The sequence below is a fragment of the Apis laboriosa genome, unplaced genomic scaffold, assembly GCF_014066325.1.
Source record: "Apis laboriosa isolate Shangri-la unplaced genomic scaffold, ASM1406632v1 scaffold45_cov149, whole genome shotgun sequence".
Classification (NCBI taxonomy): Eukaryota; Metazoa; Arthropoda; class Insecta; order Hymenoptera; family Apidae; genus Apis; species Apis laboriosa.
The window spans coordinates 1052307-1071875 of NW_025223361.1; the positions used below are offsets into that span (position 1 = coordinate 1052307).

At 28.9% G+C, this 19569-nt stretch overlaps 1 protein-coding gene and 1 long non-coding RNA gene across 5 annotated transcripts in view; one reads left to right on the forward strand and one right to left on the reverse strand.

Moving 5' to 3' along the window:
* LOC122716342 overlaps positions 1 to 4398 on the reverse strand; it is a 48933-nt gene extending 44535 nt beyond the window's left edge. For all 3 annotated transcript variants that reach the window (XR_006347005.1, XR_006347004.1, XR_006347003.1), the window contains exon 1: positions 4182 to 4398. This is a non-coding gene — a long non-coding RNA (uncharacterized LOC122716342). The remainder of the gene's footprint in view (positions 1 to 4181) is intronic.
* The window catches only part of LOC122716341, a 46185-nt gene continuing 28220 nt past the window's right edge, over positions 1605 to 19569 (forward strand). For both annotated transcript variants that reach the window (XM_043939333.1, XM_043939332.1), the window contains exons 1-2: positions 1605 to 1685; positions 4377 to 5441. The gene's annotated coding sequence lies outside the window, so the exon portion shown is untranslated. The remainder of the gene's footprint in view (positions 1686 to 4376; positions 5442 to 19569) is intronic.

The window sequence follows — 19569 nt, forward strand, 5'->3', positions numbered from 1 at the left end:
AGAGAGAGAGAGAGAGAGATTCTCTTTGAAATATCTCGAGTCAATATCTATTGCTGTAATTAGGGAAAAATTCAACTTTGCATATACTAGATGTGATGATGAGTTTTGAGGGAAGATCAGGAATTCATGATTATATGTGACTCGTTAATAGAATGGAATGCAAATCAAGCAGGGTCGCGTTTCGAATTTGTATTCGAGCAAATAGATACGGTTAATCGCTATACGGTATATAGGCTCTCACAGTGACCTAATGCTAATGCGTGAGTGAGAGCATACCTACATTGCCAGTATTCAATTTACGGTGTATATGGTGTCTAAAGTGTTTCTCGTCAAAATTGAATTGGAAATTTCGATAGTTTTTCGTTCTCGTGATTTCTTTGATTTCGCAATTAAGATTTAACAAGTAAGGTACAATATGATTTTGGATGATCGGATATTTTATTTTAGTTGTAAGAGTTGTAACGACTTGTCCCAGTTCGTCGTCGAATCATTAATTTTTCAAACGTTCGTGGTACGTTTATTAGGGTGAAAACTTTCAACTATCAGGTACTCGAATCAATTTTATCGAGTTACTGGCTATTAGTTACTGGCGATGGAATCTTGTAAATAGGTTCGAACTTTATTTGATTGGATTCGAACTCTGGATGAAAGGATCAATTATTCACATTTTAAAAATATATTATATGTATATATTTCTTGTTCTTAAATATATTTATTCGAAGAAAAAATTATTATGACTTTTAAAGTATTGTACTATTATTTATAAATTCATTGATTAATGAAAATATTTAAAAAAAATTATCATTGTGTATCCTAATGCTATCCTATAATTTCTTCTGTATAATTTATTCGAAGAAAAAATTATTATATATAAATACTTTTAAAGTATTGTACTATTATTTATAAATTCATTAATTAATGAAATAATTTAAAAAAAAACTATCATTGTGTATCTTAATATCCTAATGCTATCCTACAATTTCCACTTAAATTCCATTATAATTTCTATTTACCAAAAAAGAAAAAATTATATTTTATCAAAAAGCTTTTTCCAAATAATTGTAATAATTATCTCGCTTAATAGAATTTATTTAAATTTCTTCTAATTACCTAATTGTCGAATTAAAAAAATAAACTTTCAAAGATTTCAAAAATTAACTTTACCGATATACCGAAAGACATTTGTTACCGATCGAGTCAATCGGATTCAATTTTCAGGATAAAAGGAAACTTCTTGATTGTTAATACTTGCCGAACATTTAGTTTCCACGAAATATGTACCACGCTCTCTCGAACCATTCATCAAAAGCGAATATTCAAGACGAATTCGACGTTACAAGCACTGCATTAGATACTATCGTTCCAAGTGATTTCGCGGTTGCACAGTACATGCTACGTTTGCACATAGAAGTGTGCTTTGCTATAGTGTGCGGTCGCTTTCATATTGTCACGCGAGCATTCATTCGATTAAGTTCGCTATGCGAGCGAAAGACGGGTAGACGATTACGTGAACCTAAAGAGTTGGGCTCGCATCGTTAACGGAATCGATAATACCATCCTAATCATCAATCGTTGCACTGTTCCTGGTTATTTAACATGCACGTGTCTATTGTTTGTAGTTAATTAGCTTTTCGGTAGAGAATACGTGCAATTAGCCTCTAGTGATGGGATCAAGGATCATATAGGTAAGAGTAAATTACGATTGTTAAAAGATATTGAATTGTATGGTATTATGATTAATATGATAAATTGCAAAAGAGATTATGAATATTAAATGACAGTAGTGAATCGATAGTGCTGGGTTAATCGTAATTTACAAATTTAATTTGCGAATAAATTGTAAATGTATGTTTTATTAATGTGCAAGATAAATCTTTGTACTAACAACTTAATATATTAAAAGTAACATGATATTGATATTTGATCATCATCATTAGTCTGTCTGACTAATAATAGATTCGTTTCTAATTTTTTGAAATAGTATTTTGAGTTTGGGATCTTCTTTTATGATAATTACAATGGTTAGATTACAGTTTGATATGTGACAAGACTATTGCTTTTTAAAATTCATTTTTATAATAATCAAAAACAAATTCATTGCTATTTTAAAATAATTACATTTTTTAACTTTAATGAATTAATTTAATATTTTTTATCACAAATGAAAATTCTAATCAGCAGATCAGACTAAAACTTATCTTTAAATCAGAATATTTTGATTCTTTATTACAATATACAAAGATGTTAATATTGACTCTAAAACCAATCCTCCAAAATATTTCATAAAGCGATTACATTCTGTATATGTATAGAGATATACTGTAAGTGTGTTTGAAAAGTATGGTTAAAGAGAAATATAAAATTTCATCTAGCTTCTCTTTAGCTTTATTCTGTCTTAAACTATAAGTAAGTATAAAGTTTATCAAGTAATCTATAAAACGTACTTTTTATCGTGGAAATCTTAATGCGATTCGAACAAGTTTTACCTATATTGCTCTTTATCTTTGTATCTCGACGAAGAAAAACATTTCTGGAATAGCAGAGATACCTCATGTATTTCAAAATATTGTGAATTTAAAGAAGATATATCAGTGTACATACATTTTGCTATCAGTAAATTGAAATATGTGCTCGTATGGGGAACGAATAAGAATATTACTCCTAGACCCAAGTTTTTTTCATTTCTGTGGTATGTTTAATTGGTTTCATTTGCATTTCTAATTCATTATGCAATCTATTATCTAACAAGATCAAAACATACAATTTAGATGAATTCTAATGTTGAATGCAAGAAGAGCCTGAATGATAAATTGAAATTAAAAAATAAATTTATTTGTCTTGAATATAATTTCGATTATATTATTAATATCATAATAACATAGTCTTTGAACATCAATAAAATAACAACAAAATTTATTATAACTTTGCCAATTTCAAGGATAATGAAATTTAAATTATATTTAAAAAAAAGAAGAATTTAATTATATATTTTAAAAGATTTGTATGTCTTTAAACTAAAGATATATAATATATGCGTTTTTAGTATGATGAATATGTACGAAGAAACGAAACGTATAGTAATGACGGTATACAAAGTCCGATGCACTTGAACTGCATCCATCATTTCTGTGAAATCGCATTAAAATGTTCGTCCTCGTGAAATAATTAGAGCAAAATCGTGTGTATGATATATGAACAGAGACCTAGTCTCGAAAAGTTACTGGAGCAAGGACTGCTTAACGAGCTACGGAAGCGGAAGGTCTTCAAGCTTTGGCTATTATCTTTGGCCTCTCGATTATGAGTATATCCAATACACAATCGTTACATTGTTACAAAGTATCAAAGTGAACTAAAGCATTATTTCAAAACTGAGAAAAATAAAAAAAGAATCCGAAATAATTTTCATTTTTAATGAAGAAAGTTTTATTATTATTTTTATAATAGAGGCAAACAAATGCGATAAAAATAAATACACCATATATAAAATTTATGCTAATGAAAATAGAAAATATTGAAATTTAAGATTGAATGGATTATATTTATAATTATGTATTTTTACGTATTTTTTTGAAGAGTTGTACACATATGGATATGTATATGATAACCTAAAAAAATCATTTCTAGAACTAAAAGTAAAAAATGTTGAAAAAGAATTTTCAATTTTTTAAAATCGGTATTTTCTTTTTTTATTTTGTTAAGAAAAATAAAAAGTAATTGAAATAATTTAATTTTTTGTATAATTTATATGATAATAACATTCACACTCAGTACAATATTCATTCATTGCGAAATAATTTCTAATCTAACCTAACTTAACCAAACTCTCGATAGTTTCATTTTCAAATTTATTCGTAAAATTATTAAGAATTATTTTTCACTAGCAGATATTGTTCAATAAGTTTTACTTTCAGAGCGATGTTTACTAACGAAAAATTACTCTCCATAGCAACTTTTGAGAGTTTTATTCTTAAATTTATTCGCAAAATTTTTGAAAATTATTTCTTACATGAACGCTATATCAAGACTAACTACCAATAGCTAATAGACTTCATTCTCAGTAGAATTAATGTTCATATATGAAAAATTACTGTCAATATTCACTAATAAAAAATTACTTTCAAGAGTAGTTTTTGAGAGTTTTATTCTAAAATCTATCCCCAAAATTTCTGAATGTTACTTACATTTGAACTCCATAGTAAGGGTAATCATCCAACAGTGACTTTCACTCTCATCTCAGCTTCCACCACAAAATTATTCTTAAGAGCAACTTGAGAATTTTAATGTACTTTCACTTCAACACTTCAAAAAACATATCAAAGCACAATCAAAGTAACCGAACAAAGATAAATTAATCAAAAACTCACAATCTGTCGTAGAATCGAAAACGCATAAAGAAGAGTATCGAAAAGATGGTGGTGCATGCGCAGAAAACGTGGCGCGCAGCAAGTCGCATTTTCACAAGCAGTCGGCCTAAAGGCGTCGCAGATCAAGCACGCGAAATACGAGTCGTTCAGTCCTCGGCAAAAGGACACGAGGTTTCGCGGTGTCGACGTTATTCCTAGATAAGTGTTCTTAAAATCCTGATAACTAAATTAAAAGATAAATCAAAATAAATTATAACTTTCATTTACCAAATAATTATTTCGAAATTTTAACACGTGTTTAAAACCAATCGAAACGTTCGTAAAGTAAATTAAATTTGTAATCGTACATACATAATAATGAATCAACGCTTTAATAGTTCTAGCTTATGAATATAGATTCAAAGAAAGGTGATACGATCAATCGTCTGTGGATAAGACAAACTTCGCGATACGGGAAATTCGATCGTGAAGAAGCATCTCGAGAAGAACTCGAACGTGACTCGACTCGAAAGAACAAGATCGGCAAACTTCAGGATCGACAAACTTTCTTAGATACACGGACATGGCACGTCATCAAGCCAGTGACGAGAAATCAATGTATTCTCTTCGATCTTCCCGCGATATCGCGTTCATTTGATTAAACGAAGACATGTGCATATTGTCGTGAATTCGAACGATCTAAAATCTAAAATACGCATGAGATCGATTTTAAGTGCAAATCAGTGAAACCGTTCTCTGCCATTATTACAATAAGAAATTTATTAAATGAAATTTATCCGTCATCCATTTATCGATAACGTTGATATTTTATGAATAAATTGAAGAAATTTCGTTCATAGAAAACTTTTAAAACATTAATCGTGATGTGTCTACAAATTATCCATTGATTTATTCGAAAAACTTTTATATTTAGATATTCAACGATCAGTTTCTATTAATAAATCGATTTTTCGTATTATCGAGTGAAGTTGGAGAGAGTTCGATCGATGGAACGACCAGAGGATTTAGTGTCGAGAAAAATGTGCAGAATGTGGTCAGTTTCCAACATATAAATTGTCTACCAGTTAAAACACGAAGGTATGAGAACATTTTAAAACATTTATTTCTTATTACGTTATTATTAGATATAGAAAAAGGGATAAAAAAATCTGTTTTTAAATATTAAATCAGAGACAATATTGATGTTAGTTAATCGATTATGCTATTTGCGATTATGGCGAAATGCTTTGTCGTTGTGTTTCTATGTGCATGAAATCACTGTTTCATATTCTTTTTTCGCAGAAACAATTTTGCCAACTATTTCTCGTTTAGACTATCATTCTGAAAATTTTTGTACTGACGTATCGGCTTTCGATAGTCAATTTCATTGATAATTCATAACACTGAACGGTTTGGATGGGAATCGTGCTTTATTCTCCATTTTCCGTTGTTCGATGGTCTATCGATAATATGCATTAATCTACGTACATCTATTCCAATTTTAAATTCGCTTGATCAGAATTTCTAGAACTGATTGTGCATATTCTTCAGATATTCTTTGAGATATATTTCACAAGGAATTCTAATAGAATAAATATATAAAAATAAAGAATAAATATAAAAAAATTGAATTTTTAGGTTATCATCCTTCGTTCTTCTATCATGTATATATATATATACAAAAATATTAAAAATCTAAAGATCATAAAGTATTTCAAATTTAAGTTTCGAAATTGTTATAATTGTTTTATAACACAAATATGAAAATAATATATAGTATTTTTGTAAAAGTTAGTGAAATATTCATGTGAAAATGTAGAAAAATATGATCGATACGAGAAAAGTATTCGAACGTGATCGAATAGATTAATCAAATAATAAATTAATACATATTAGATTTGATCTATGTAAATATGTAAATATATATCATATAATTTCAGATTTCATATCATAATTACTTTTTATGAATAATATTTTATGTAATAATAATGAATTGTATAAAGTTAAAGTTGTCTTGTAATTGTTATAATTTTTCTACAATTATATTAAACTTTATTTTATTCTTTAAATGCATTTATTATATTTTAAATATTTTGTGTTTTTTTGCATTTCATGTTGTACTCTATATATTTATGTACATTTAAATTTGACATATTCACAATCTATTAGTTATAATATTATCAATTCAAGATTTGAATTGATAACATATCTAACATACATATTTTTATTGTTTGGAATTTTAAAAAAATGTGCATTCGAATATTGTGTCTATATATATATATTAAATTTCATTATTAAATGGCTTAATGTTAGATAACTAAAAAAGTTTTTAATTCTTTATATATGATAGAAGAATATAAAAGAGAATTATTTATAAAACTCATTCAATGCTATTCTATAGATAGCTACAAATGATTGTTGAGACTTGAAATTAGATTTTATAGTGAATTACATTTAAAATTGCGAATTTCTGTGCTTAATTACAATGAAGCACTTCCGAAAAAGTTTCCACAATATTCGTGTTTCTCATTCAATTATCATTCTGTTCAGGTTCTCTTTTATATTATTATAATTGTTAAATTTGGACGATTGTCCTCGAAATTAAAAATAGAAAGTATAAAAGAAAAGTTTTTTACATTTCGAAATTGTGACTTTTATAAAATTTAATATTTAGGTATATAATTTTTTTCTTTATAAACCAAAATAAATATTATTATTTTAAAGAATAAAAATTTTCTTGGTCTACTGCTAGTTTTCACATAATATATGATTTCTGCGATTAAAAAATACATAAAGTTTTTCTTTCATCTTGAAAAGAGCGTACTGGTGACAATTGATATACGACGTATAAAACGTTTTTTGACGATGTATAAAATATTAGATGGTCCGTTTAAAGATTAGAGATTGATATAAAAAGTTGAATAATAGCTGATAATCCATAAAAAAATCTTGGATTTTCACTATTGAGGAACATAAGAAAGAAATCGAAGCTCTTTTACGAAGAGCTTAACGCATCGTTTAACATTTATTGTTAGAAAAGTTTTAGAGGAAATACATATATCATCTAGTTCATATTAATCGTCCAGGATTTAGGTAAAAAAAAAAAAAAAAGAATCGATTTTCAAATTTTCAAAGATCGAATCAAAAACTTATTTCTATATTAACGATAATTATGTCAACAATTGCAGCAAATAAGCATTTATAATAAAAGTTCTTCGAACTTTTAAATACATTTTCGCATTTCGATATAATGAATTCGATATTTCGATATCGAAATATTATCGATAGTTGCCTAACAACAAATTTTCCCCGTGTATTTATTAGGAGAGGAGGAAAAAGTTCGTGATTGGCATTTTAACGATATCACGCGTCGTCAATCGTAATGAAATTTTAGCCAGAGATCAATGAGTTTCGGCGAATTTATCACGATTTATCACGATTTATCACGATTTCCCCTTTCAGGTTAAATTTTCGTCATTTGAAATGACGTCATGAGCATTTGTCGAATTAAATTCCGCGAAAAGGGGGGGACGTATCATCATATTTGAACAATTTAAAATGCGCAATACACTCTACTCGAGCTTTTCGATCGCGACCCCATTACGATACATTTACACTTTGTACATCAACATTGACGAATCGTTCGTTTGTTCATTTTCACAATTTCGTACAGTAAAAACCATCGCTTTTCGATCGAATATATACAATTTCACGAAATATATAAATATTGAACTTTTTATTTTTTTTATTTTTAATAAAAATGAATACAGTGTATAAAATAATAATATAGGATTGTGTATATAGTATTTGACATATTTTTATCATATTATTTTCAAAACTGAAGTCGAATGGTTATACGTATAGGGAAAATAATTAATATAAATAATTACTATAAATAGATACGTATAAAATAAAGATATAAATATGTATAAAATATGCTCAACAGTTGCATTCTTTTTTTTCGTAAAAGAAGAAGAATTGTATAAACACATAGAAAAGTGTAATGATAATTAAGAGTGTCATTAAATCATTGTAATATCGAATGAACATATTGAAACGTATATGGAAATTTGAGAATGATAAGATTCGAAAGAGTTATAATTAATAATACAGAATATAATATTAAAATAACGTAATATTTGTACGTAAAAATCTATTTAAAAAGAGATGAAAAGATCCAAAAAAAAATGTGCATCGGAGAAAAATTCGTGCTCGATAAAAACTTTTCCACGTTTAATCTGGAAAATTAATTGCAATTTTTCGACTATACAGAAAATAATCGTGCAATTTTAATTTTTTCCTTCGTAACGAACGTTTCCAAATATGATCGGCAACGTTTGCCGATTTCGATTTCGAACATCCTGTTAAATTTTATCCACGAGCAAAGTGGATCCGATAGAACGAATTTCTTATTATTGCTTTTCGCGGCAACGTAGCTTTTCATCGGGTAATATCGTGGAAAATATAGATCAAGAAAAGTAAAAAAAAAAAAAAAAAAAAAAAGAACGATTCGTCGATTGACCCAGAAATAAATTTTATTCTCGTTTCGTATTTTCTGGACACTCGATGATACACGTGAAAAAAAAACGAGAGATCCATTGTGAATGGAAATGTAAGTGAAATTATTCTCTGCATGCTAATTTTTTTTAATTAATCCAACGTATTCGTATCGCTGCCGCTTGATATACATTTACAACGATGGTCAACTCGATATACTTTGATGCATATACTGGATATAAAAAAAAAATATAGAGAGAAATTCAATTTTGGAAATATGATTGCTCATATCTTGCATATCAGATTAATCAGAATATTACATTTGAATAAAGAATTTTCCCACATGCATAAATATATATGTATATAAGAAAATTTTTAATGCATATCTATATCATTATATTATCGATTCCAAATCTTTCAATTCGAAACTATAATAATTCGATAAAAAGAAATATAAAAAAAGGATTACAAAACTTTGTACAAACTTTTCACGTTAATAAAAAATATATTGCATGGAATATGTATATAGAAAAATTTCGAACTTTGGTCGATAAATACTATTCTTGTCGTAAAAATATCTTTGTAGGAGAATTTATCGGACAATAATGTAATGTCCAAATATCGAAACGCGTGTTAATTTATCGTTGTTTCAATTTAATTATCCCGAATTCGACCGCAGAGTGATAAAATCAATAGATAGAAAATGGAAGGGAATGGTTTAAATATTATTTCCTTAGTTATTATTAACCATACGTCGATTTTCATTCGTGTAAACATCGGTTAATTCAATCGTACCGCGGTAAGAATCGGTAAACACGAATCGTGTTTGTCAATCAATAGCCATGTTGATCTTATATAACACGTGGAATATACAGATTCATAAAAGTTTTAACATCACTTTGTAATACTCTTACAGAAAGATTTGATAATGGTATAATATTTTACACCCTAATGGAGTATCACTTTGGTTAAAATCAACGTTTATATTTAATTTCATAATAACAACAAGATGAGAATAAAATTTAAAAAATTTTAAACTATGAAATAATTAGATTTTTAACCTATTCGAAAACAGTGAAAATTTATAAGTTGATTTCGCGCATTCAAAGAAATTTTCCATTCGAAAAAAATACACAAATTTTGCACGAAAATAAAATTTTCTTGTATCCAGACTCCTTTTGTGCGACCGATTGCGCGTTATATTTCCTGGAGAAACGATTTGTTGGAAATATTTTTATTTTCCGTCGAGCAAAATGGCGTTTTATAAGGTAATTTTCAGTTTCGCCTCGGCCTCGAAATGGTGAGTTGCGATACGTTAGGCAGGGTAAAGTTTCTACTCAAGTGAAATTCCATCTAAAATTGATCGCGACGAGGTCATGGGGTTAGCGAGACGTGAAACACGAATCCTGAATTCAAAGAAACTCGAGGGTATCATTCCTGTCCATGGACAGAATGGGAAAATGGCGACCTCGTCGTGTGTCGAATTTTCATGGGATCATCCCTTACGTTGCTAAAATTACGTCTACCTTCTTTTTTTTCAGTCGAGAAACTGCGAAAAGCGCTTCTTCTTCGCATCCCAACTTTCTTAACTTCGAATATAACTATCTCTCATTTCACGATAAATTATTGAATAACCGAGAAAACGTTTGCGTCTTTATTTTCTTTAAGAGAAGAAAAATACGCGATAAAATCGAAAGTGTAGACCATGAATGAAATTAATCGGTAAAATTATTAGAATTATCCATTTTCGTAGATTCAGTTTGAACGAATTTACGAGAAAAAACGTTGCTGCAAAAATTTCTTCGATCCTTCCTTGTTCTCGCGAAAGATTCTTGTTAAAAGTGATCTTGTTAAAGCGCTTGCCTCGAGGCGTACTTTGAGATAGTTGCGACCACCACGATAAAACTTCATTTGTATAAATTTATCAGGGAATAACAAATACGTTCGTGTAATAGGAACAATTTCATCCAATTCTAATTTTCAGCCAATTAGTGGACGAATTTATCTAAAAGATTTCGTTAAATATTTTCCCTGCAATGTGTCAATAATAATGTATATTCGAATATTGTAAATTTAGAGTGTGATAATTAGATTGCTGATATTGTTCATTTATGCAAAATTTAAAGGTAAAAAAGATGTATATAATAGAATACAGTAGTAGAGTTTCACTGTGAATTCGAGATCACTTGGAATTATCTCGAATCTCCGTATAATAAAATATATATGTTCCTTGCGTGGATCGAGACTTGTCTCGATCCGATCCCATTACTAACCGCGAGACATGTCTCGAGACAAGTCTCAATTGTGTAAAAGGTACTTCAATCCTGGTAGAATTGAAGAGAATCCAAGAGAAACGACTCTTGTTCAGTTTCAATTGTAAGATTTATTGCATGATTGCATTAAACGTAGTTCTTTTATGATATACATATGTGTATGTGTGTGTGTGTGTGTGTGTGATTATAACATTTGCGAAACGAATATTTTATTGAAGAGGAAAATTTGGAAGAGGAATTGATTGGAGAAAAAGTTGTTAAAAATTTTTAATTAATCTGCAAGGAAAAAAGAATCTTCAGCTTTCTGAAATTGTAACTTTTCATAAGATATTTATGATTCTTCTTTCCCCAAGGGTTACGATATTTATTTTAATTAATAGGTTTTTCTTTCACGTTCCTTTTCGCGTATTCTTTTCTTTTCTTCTCCGTTACGAAAATATGATGAAACTTTCTTGATTACTTATTACTTATATTTTCAATAAAAGAGAGAAAATTTACATCCTCGAACAATGGAATCTCTTAGGCATTTTAGTTATTGCTTAAAAATATTCGAAGATGTATCTATTTTTAATTTAAAAATCAAGAAATCAGAAGCATATTATTTTCAAGTGTAATATAATAAAAACATTAGTTTACATATTGTTTTATTACATATTTGTACATTGAAATAATAAGAATAAAAAAGGATAATAATATATAATACCTTTAATGATGGACTATAAAGCTCAAAGGATTAAATCTATCAGTATATATAGAATATCTATCATGAATCAACAGATTATATATTTAAATTAATTCTAAATTTATAAATTTGTATTTAGAATTTAGATTTCATCAGTATATTTTAATACATAAAAAAAAAAAAAAAAAGATTCAATAAGAACTTTTCATGATATTAATTTCATAATGGAAAGAAAACAGAGTAAAACAGGCATTTTTGATTCGAAGTGTTTCGATTCATTCATAATTAATTAATCATCAAAGTATCCGAATATATTATTATTATACGATACAACTAAAGTCGAAGCTTCGACTTTATCCGCTTTTCTCTCCTCGTTTCGTCGGAAATTATTTGATTAACAACTTGACGCGCGAAGATTCCGTGTGTTTCTAAAGCTATCGAAACATTGACAATACAATTTAACGATGATGTAGTGGAAAATCAATCTGATCATTTTCTGATACTGATGTAATTATTTTATATTTCGGAGTATGTTTTATTTTACGCGTATAAAAAACAAGATGCAATTATATTTATAATTTGGTGTACATTAATAAATAATTAATATCGAAATTAAAAATTCAATTTTTGAAAAATTATGTTATATTCGTGTCGAAGAATTATTAATACATAATTAATGAATATATGAATTTTATCTTTCGTGTTTAAAATTGATTATTTATATTCTATTACATTTTATTGTAATTAATATACAATAACAATAAACGATAAAAATAATTTTCAACACAGCAACAAAATTACAGTAGCAGTTTCTTCTCTTTAATATATCAAAAATCGAGATCTTGAGTTTTTTCTTTTTTTAATAAAAATTTTACAATTTTAATTTCAAAGTTATAATTTGCAAACGAATTAATCTGTTTGTTCGGTGAGGGAAGGAAATCTCTTTAAAGAACTGCACGAGTATTCGATCGTATTCGATTTTGCCAGTGAAGATATCGTTGTTTTATCAAACCTTAAACTCGTTCGCTCGATCGAGAACGACAACCGACACGATGGGATTCCAAACCACTAACTTTTATCACTAGCATTCTTAAACTTTCGAAAACGATGTCTCTCGATTTTCATTCATCCCCTTCCCTTCTCTCTCTCTCTCTCTCTCTCTCTCTATTCTATTCGATTTTCTCGCCTGTATTGTTTTCGTGTTCCGTGAACAAGAATTTCCCCTCCGCCAAGAAATCGAGGACATTGATTTCCGTTTCCTCCACTCGCCTCCCTTTTCCCGCGAAATTATACCGCCGACAGGTGAATTAATAGCGTCGCGTTATTGACTCTTCTCAGAAACATCCATTTGTATACGCAGAGAGAGATCTTTGGATCGAAGATTCGAAAATGATTCGATGAATCGGACACCATTTGATTTAATTGAGGGAGAATCAGAATTAGTTTTTGGATTTAATTTTGAATATCATAGAAGAATATTTGTTTTAATTTTTTTATCTGAATATATAAATATTATGTTTATAAGATTGATTTTAACAAGTATTATATTTTATGGATTTGAATATTGATCAATTAAATTTATTTTAATTTATATTTTTCATATTTGTTTAATTATTTGAGTTCGAGGAATTTTACCTCGATTTGATAAATTAATTCATATATATATGTTGAACAGAAATATTAATATTAGTAATAATATATTTAATATATTTATATTTAATAAAAGAATTATTATTAAATTAAATTTTAAAGTTAATAGAAAATTTTATTTCTATATTATATTTTCAAAATATATACTTATTCAAGTCCATTAACTTATTATTTTTAAAAATTAATTAATTAGATTTTCAAATTAATCTGTCTCATATTTTTCTTGAATAGAATATTATAAAGAAGTATAAAAAATATGTTGTTGTAAAGAATATATTAATATATGTAAATGTATATTCAATTAATTGTTTTCCTAATCATGTTAGTATAATAAAATTATTGAGTATTGACCAATGACTTGGTACGTGGAAAGTTATTTCTTTTCATTTTTTTTCTTCACGAGTGTTGTAAAAATGTAAACTAAAAATATCGATGTAAGCTGATGGTATTCGACGGAAGTAGATTCAAGAAAATATTTATTTATTTATTTTTTTCTCGTAAAAACATCCAATACACATTTCGTGGAAATATTATTATCACGCAAAAAAAAAAAAAAAAAGAAATGTGATTATACGATGTTTCGAGTTTCGAGTCAGAAATATATATTTTATATTCGTTGTAATTAAATTTCAACATTCTCTCTGTTCCATTTCTCTCATCCCGCGTTATTTACTATCTACTATTTATTTTGCGCTTGAGCAAATTAAACCCCTCCCCCCGATATGTATAAGCTGGACGAAAAGGAACGCGAGACGATGCGTTTCGCGTTTGAAAAACTCGCCTCTTCGGCGTTTACCAGGGAAAATATTTTTTTGCGAGTTGGAAAAACTAGCATGCCAGTCCGGTTTTCGTTTCATTTACAATCCAAATTTAGCTTTGAAACTTTTCGCGCGGGTTATTGTAAATATTTTGGGGAAAATGGGAATTAAATAAAAATATATATATATATATAAACCGACAGTAACAGATAAAGCAAATGTTGGATGTTTTAGTGCAGAAAAACGTGCATAACCTCGATAAAATCGATCGTTTACAACGTGAAATGTAATTGGAATTTAATTGTTTAATTATGTCGAAAATAATCGTGTTGAAAATTAATTTTTTAATTCTTATATTTATTATAATGTTATAATTGTAATATTTTTTTCGTTGATTATATTTTTAAATATAAATATGTGAAATATAAATAAATACGTTCAATGTATTTGCGAAATTTATTTCACACGAAAAAGAATTTAATAAAGTGGAACTAATAATTTTTTTGCAATATTGCTCGAAAAAATTGTTAATGAAATTCAAGAATTTTCAAGAAAAAAGAATTTTGCCCTTACGATTATCTCTCTCGTCCATGGAGGAATCGTAGAAATTAAAATGTATTAATCATGCATTTCTTTTGCATTTCTTTTGTATTTTCTTCTATAAATTATATTTCAAATCCCCTCTAATTATCACGATCAAATTATCCATCTAATGAAAATTTATTACATTCCTAATACGCAAAATTTTTTAATCCACTTCTTTTTTTTCCACTTCATAATTTACACCGCAATTCTCGTTTAACGATCTCCTTCCAATTTTCCAACCGAGATTAATTGAAATTTACCAACATCCATTTTGGTAAATTTTTCGTATTTTTTTAACATATAATCTCCGCTCCAGTCCCCATTTAACGATCCTCTTTCCAATTATCGTGATAAAAGGGAATACATTTCAGAAGGAAAAAGTCTTATACGTCGGACTCTTTAATAGAACTAAGTTATAGAGGGCGAAGAAACGTGAAACCCTGCAGAATCGGTATAAACTCGGTTAGTTATGGGCCACCTGAGCGCCATAACCACCAATTTTCGAAGCTCCCCTTCACGCGCCTTCAACCCTTAATGCCCCACGTGAAACAGCCAACTTTCGTTTTCTCTTCCTTCGATCGTCTTTCGCCGAATTTCCAAATTCCACCCCCTCGTTTTATTATTAATTATTTATCGATCCTCTTTTTCACTCGAGGAAGATCTAATTTTGAAAAATTCTAGTTTCAATAATAATGCAACGGAGAGAAATTTTTAAATACAAACATAACATCAGATATATCTGTTCGAAGGAAAATCGAATAACAATTGGATAAGAATTACAACTCTATTGTTATTTTTATTAATATCAAAATTGGAAATAATAAGAGCAATCTCTCGGAGAGCAGGCGTAATTAAAAGTTCGAGAATTAATAATAAATAATAAATAATATCACAAGGATAAGGAGGAGTAGAAAATATTCATTTTTCGACCGTATCTCTGTAATTGAAACTCGAAAAATGCGAGAGAAAAAATTACAAGTTTTGCCGAAAAGCTTTTTCGAATAAATCTGTTATGCGGTTTCGCGCAATGGCCGCAATTATAGCCCGCGGTCGTTTCCCTTTTACGGCCACCTCTTCGTTCGAAAAGAGCGCAAATTATTCCCCCTGAAATCTTGGGTTAATTACGCTCATTTCGAGTCATTGTGGATATTAGTTGGAGGAGAAAGTTTTGTCTATTTTACATAAGGGATAAGGGATTATAAGAAGCGTAATATTCTCGTTTATCTTTTACTTTTGCATTCATATTCCAATACCTAAATTGTGTGTATATTATTTGATTGAGAATTTACAATCTCTTTATTCTTTTTTTTAAATTTTATAATAAATTAACAACATGTTTTATAAATACGTTTATTAATCTTACGAGTGATAAATCATACAAGTTACGAGAAAATAAATAGAACAAAAGAATAAAATAAAAGAGTATATCGATTTGCAATAATAAAAGAATTTTCAAGAAACAAATAACATTATGTAAATTTGATTTAAGAGGATGATATCATGAAGCTGATTATATTAAGTGATCTATTCAATGAGCTATTTCCATAGAATGAATCTAAATGAATCTGAATGAATTCAGAAATTTATTTTATAGAAATATTAGCATAAATTTCCTAAAGGTAAAAAAACTTTATTCGTTAGAATAATAATTCAAATTATTAACAAAATATCTATCTATATCTATAAGATAATCTGAATCATAAATAACTGACATAAAAAGAAACAATTAGCAATTGGCGCACAGATACATCTGTCATATAAAATTAATTTTCAATTCTCAATTCAAGAAGCGCAAAAATTTTTCCCCCAACAAACTCGCCAACAACAATGCTCGCCAAACGATACAAACTTATTTTTCAATTAGAACTGGAGGAAAACTCAATTCTCGGGCATCATTATCCCGAGTCAGTATCTGGGTCAGGTTCCCATTGAATGAGAAAATAACATAACCTCGCAAACGAAAAGACAATCTGTGGTGTAAATAAAATGAATTTTCTATCCTCGAAATATCCACGAAATATCCTCATAAATCGGTCGAAATTTCATTGGAAAATTTTTGGAACTGATATACAATCTATGTCACATGACAATCAATTCCTTGATCCCGAATGAAAGATAAAATGGTCGTAAACGACGGACAAAATCAGAAAAAAGAAGACGGTAGAAACTTTCCACCTTTGAGCGGTAAAATTGGTTTCCGGGGAGTTGGAGGGGAAATAAAGGGGGGAGGAATATTCCGATTGATCCTCGTTGAAGGGTTTCGCGCGACAACAAACGGTTTGGGATAAATCGTAAGGGGGATCTGTGTAATCTAAGGGAAATCTGAATTTTTCCGAATTGTCCCGTAACTTGGAGCATCCCCATCTTTAATTCATGCTCCCGATTACGCTTCCACCCTGCATTTTTTACAACTGGCGAACGGATTATGGATTATGGCTGATCCATAATCCGTCATCGTGAAAGAGAAAAAAAAAAAAGAAAATTGGAAATTCTTCGTTAAAAATTGCGAAGATCGTAGTTTAGTTTTACCCCACTTAGAGAAAATAAATCGTGTCACTTTTGTAATTTTAATATAATTCTTTTGTGTGTTTGTGTGTGTGTATGAAACTGGTACAATTTCTTAAATATTTCATAATCAAAATTACGATGTCGAAGCAAACGCGGGAATGTCGTATCGTTCATCCTCGGCACACTGGAATTTCAGGTCAGCTTTATACGAAAAAGTTTGTAATATACCTGACCGCTTCTACCGAAAAGTTCATTGAAGTTAATTAAATTATACTATAATAAAATTGAAACGGACGAATTTCTCCTCTTCGTTAACAACCAGGATTTGTTGTTCGTCGATCGATCTATAAATTAATTTAATTCGTCCTAATAATTAATTAGCCATTGAAAGAGACGTACATACCTGCCATTAAGTAATTATTTAGATTCAGTATTGCAATTAATGTAACTAATGCTCATTAATTCAATCGTTTATTATATGGTATGTCGAATCTCGACGATCACAGAAAATTATGTTGAATTTATATATATTTTCATTTAATTTTTATATCTGTGTATTTTTTATATCTATATATAAATTTCACTTCCACGAATCCTTTTATTCTTAATTAAATTATAAATTGCTTGAAATGTATAAATTATAAATTGCTTGAAATGTAATAAATAAGACATTTTTCTACATCAACTTTCCTCCAATCCAAATTGGAATATTGAATATAATAATATTGAATTTTATTGAATATTATTAAAAAATAAATCTGGCAAGAAACAAAACGTTGCTTACGACAAGGTAAGAAGAATTCGAGGGCGAGGATGAAACTACGTAGGAATAAAATGGTGGAGTCGAGAAAAGAAGGGTCGAGGAAGAACATGAAGAGAATGGAAGATTGTTAGTTTCTTCTCCCAAGAGCGCTTTCAACCCTTATTTCATCGTGAGAGGGACTAACGAGGCTATTGCTCTATTTCTAGCACTCGAGATTCTCTTCTCTTCTCTTTTTTTTTTTTCGGGGTGGGGTTACGTGTTTTGGACACAAATACCGCGCACAATTATTGCGAGGATTTTCAAGAGCGTAACGATTCTCTGAACCAATGCTGTTCGACAACTGCAGGCCGCAGTGGAGAGCCACGGGCTGCAGACGATGTAATAAACTCGGTAAAGCGTAAAACAGCCGCTGACCAATTTGTTATTTTCATATGGATGATCGTGGTTGGCTATTTTGAGTGAAAAATTATGGAAATATTGGACAAAGATACAATAGTGGAGTTGAGAACCTACATTGCCTCATTAAATTATCTATTACTTTATTATTGCACTGTATGTGTATATATATATATAAGGAGAAAACTTATCATTAAATGTGAAATAATGCAATTAAAATTGAGAGCAAAGCTAATATTTTAGATCCTATTGGAAATTCTTATATAAGAACTCCTAATGAACAATGGACTATTTCATTCAATGAGAATGAAAAGTACAGTAAAACTAGCAAAATAGAGATATTATAAATTTTATGAGATATTATAAATATATATGAATACACTTATTGGCAAAAGTTGAGATATGTAGCTTTACTTTTTGCATTAATATATAATTTATTGATGAATGGAACTGTTGTCTTCTTATTTTCTAATTCATCATTTGATAAATGATTATCTCCTAACTTTTGTTAATAAATATATTTATTAGTTTGACAAATTTAAAATTTCCATCACTCTGATTATCCATACCTATGAGAAACTATTAAATGATGTGACTCATTCAATGAGGTCGAATGGAAATGTTCCATCATTTGTGATGGGGAAAATAAATTAGAGATTTTGAGATTTTAAATCCCACTGGACTCAATGACATTCAATGTGATTACTTATGGAGGAACAAAATAATTCAAGTAATACTGAAAGCTACAACAAAACTATTATATTAACTGAAGCTGTTACATTTACTCAAACAATTTATCAAACAACAGAGGCTTTAAAATGTTACATCTTTTTCCTTAAGCACAAGTCTTTGCAAAATATTGGCCAATTAATTACACATTCTTTGCAAAGTAAAGAAAGCTGTTCAAAAGGTACACGTAACGTTTGTAATATCTCGTTAACGAAAAGACATCGTTCAATATCGACGTCGCCTATCTTAAATACCAAGAACCACTTAAAGAATACTCGTACCAACTAGCTCAATAACCATATCTGAGCCAGTGCGATGGGGGAAAATGGGCGCGATCGCTGGTGTGTGGATAGAGGCAGAATTATTGAAAGAGGAGAGACATTAT